Genomic DNA, 3,099 nt, shown 5'->3' with positions numbered 1-3,099 from the left:
AGGTCCTCCTCTCCCCACGCACAGCAACCACCCAGCGTCCTGGAAGCGCGCTCCCAGCAGCTCCGGCCCCTGGCAGTCCTCAGCAGGAGTCCTTAGCAGAAAGTCCTTAGTAGTCCTAACTCAAAAAGGGCTTCGCGCTGCCGCTGCCTCTGCTGCTGCCGCCGCAGTTGCCACCACTGCCAGCCACTGCAGGAACGCTAGCTTGGCTTTCACTTTCTCTGGCTTTCGCTTGCTCCGCCCCTTCCTGCTACGTCAGCACGTCCAGTGGGGCATGGAAGATCTTTAAATCCCATAACCCTTACAATTTCCCAGATCAAGGAGAAAATATTACAAGCAGCCAAGTAAAAACAATTCAAATATTGTGGAAACACAATCAGGATAACATAGCATTTAGCAGCTTCTACATTAAAGGATAGAAGGGCTTGGAATATGATATTCTGGAGGTCAAAGGAGCTGGGATTAAAACCAAGAATCACCTACCCAGCAAAATTGAGTATAACATTTTAGGGAAAAATATGGTCATTCAATGAAATAGAGGACTTTTTTTTTTGTGCTTTTTGGAGAGCAGTTGGGGTTAAGTGATTTGCCCAAGGTCACATGGCTAGTTTTTGTGTTAAGCTTCGGAGCCTGGATTTGAACTCAGGTTCTCCTGATTCTAGGGCCGGTGCTCTATTCACTCTGCTACCTAGACGCCCTAGAAATAGAGGACTTTGAAGCATTTTTGATGAAAAAAACAGAGTTGAATAGATAATTTGACATTCAAATACAAGAAGCAAGAAAAGCACGAGAAGGTAAATAGGGAAAAGAAATCATAAGGAACTTATCAAAGTTGAACTATTTACATGCCTACATGGAAAAATGATAATTGTAACTTATGAAACTTTTCTCAGTATGAGGATAGTTGAAGGGAATATAAATTATATATATGTATACATACATATATATATATATATCTATATAGGAGGGTATATGTGCATATGAATACATATGTGAATGTGTGTTTATATGTGTACATGTATACATAGACAGAGGGCACAGAATCAATTGAATAGGAAAGGATAATATTTAAAAGGGGAAATTGAGAGGCGAGAGAGGAATATAATGAGGGGAGATGGGGAGACAGAATGGGGTAAATTATCTCATATAGAAAAGGCAAGGGATAATTGTTACAATGGAGGGGAAGAACAGGAAGGCAAAAGGCAATGGGTCAACCTTATTCTCATTGAATTTGGCTTGGGGAGGGAATGAAATACACACTAAATAGGGTATCTCACCCTACAGGAGAGTAGGGGGGAAGGGGATAAGAGGGGGGATGATGGAAGGGAGGGTAGTTAGAAGCCACACTTTTGAAAAGGGATGGGATCAAAGTAGACAATAGAACAAGTGTGGTGCAGGATAGGATGGAGAGAAATATAGTCAGTCTTTTAGAATATATCCACTATGGAAATGTTTTGTGTAACTACACATGCACAACCTATAATGAATTGCTTATCTTCTCAGTAAGGCTGGGTGACAAGGGAAGACGAGTAAGAATCTGGAATTCAAAGTTGTAAAATAAAATATTTAAAAAATCATCATCATCATCATCATCATCATCATTATCATGCAACTGGGAAATAAGATATACATGCACTGGGGTATGGAGATCTATCTCGCCCTACCAGAAATTTGGAGGGGGAATGGGGAAGGACATAGGAGAGAGCAGATTGGGGGAGGGGGCTACAGTGGGATTGCTGTTTTGTGGTGGTGGGTAGGGGAAAGACGGGGAGAACATTTGTAACTAGAAATCTTGTGGAAATGAATGATATTAATGAAAATAAACATAAAATTTAATTTAAAAAAGCAGAATTGGCCAAAGGCAAAAGAAGATCCAAAAACTCACTGAAGAGACAGCCTGAAAGTGAACTGAGAATTTTCTGTCTCTTGCCCTATCACAAATGCTCTCCATCCTAATCTTCAGCTTCTGGTTTCTCTGATTTCCTTCAGGTTCCAGTTAACATACTCCTTCCCCAAGAAAACTATATTTATCCATCCTAAGGCTACTACTTTCCTTCTCTTAATTGTCTCAAGTTATCCTGTCTGCATCTTATTTGTACAGTTGTTTGCAAGAGGTTTCACTCCTTAGAATGTAAGCCCCTTGAAGGCAGAGAGTGTCTCTTGCTTTTCCCTAGTTCATTGCACAGTGCCTGGCACATTGTAGCCCTTAATAAATGTTTATTTACTGACTCTCTGTGGGGGAGAGGGGAGTAGGAGCTTCCCCTGTGCCCTCCTCATCTGCTTGCAGGGAGAGCAGTGCAGGGAAGAAGGTGGAATCAGGTCCCCATAGATTTCAGGACCAACATACACCAAGGAAATCTGTCTGTTTCTCCCCTTCCAGGCAAGGATATCACCTTACAGAACAACATTATTTGATCTGGATATGCTTCTGTCATTTAGATGGACCTGAGGGGTTGGATGGTCATTAGAGCTCCCTGATGAGACAGAGAGTGTGTGAAGGAGGGTAGAAAGAAGGGGACCCAATACCTGGCATTTTTAAGAGATTTGGCTGAGGGCCAATCTGCATCAGAGAAGACTTTTGGAGGGGATATGATGGTAGGTGGGGGCCTGAAAATGGTTTTTGGGAGAAGGTCATGTGGAGGAGGGCTGAGATTTATCTTCTTTGGCCCAGAGGTGAAAAGTATAGAATTTTTAGTGGGGTACTTTAAATTGGGGCAGCCAGGTGGTGCCACAGTACAAAGAGTGTGTGATCTTAGAGTCAGAAAATCTTAGGTTCCATGAGATCAAAGCTGACCTCAGACACTTACTGGCTGTGTGACCCTGGGCAAACCACTTGCTCCTGTTTGCCTCAGTTCTACATCTGTAAAATGAACTGGAGAAGGAAATAGAAAACTGCCTCAGTATCTTTATCAAGGAAAACACAGGTGGGTTCATAAAGGGCGGGCTATGACTGAAATGAAGGAAGAACAACAAAGATTCTAAGATTTTAGATTCCATGGTCTTGTGATACTAAGAATCTATGGAGCCAGGAATCTTAGATTCTGAACAACACAACCTGACCTGGCCCAGATCATGTCTGAGGTCTCCACCAATGGGAAATTC

The sequence above is a fragment of the Petaurus breviceps genome, unplaced genomic scaffold (assembly GCF_028583685.1).
Source record: "Petaurus breviceps papuanus isolate PSGF00001 unplaced genomic scaffold, PetGlider_PUasm1.0 185, whole genome shotgun sequence".
NCBI classification, from domain to species: domain Eukaryota; kingdom Metazoa; phylum Chordata; class Mammalia; order Diprotodontia; family Petauridae; genus Petaurus; species Petaurus breviceps.
The sequence above is the reverse complement of the archived record's forward strand: the minus strand, read 5'-3'. Positions refer to the sequence as shown.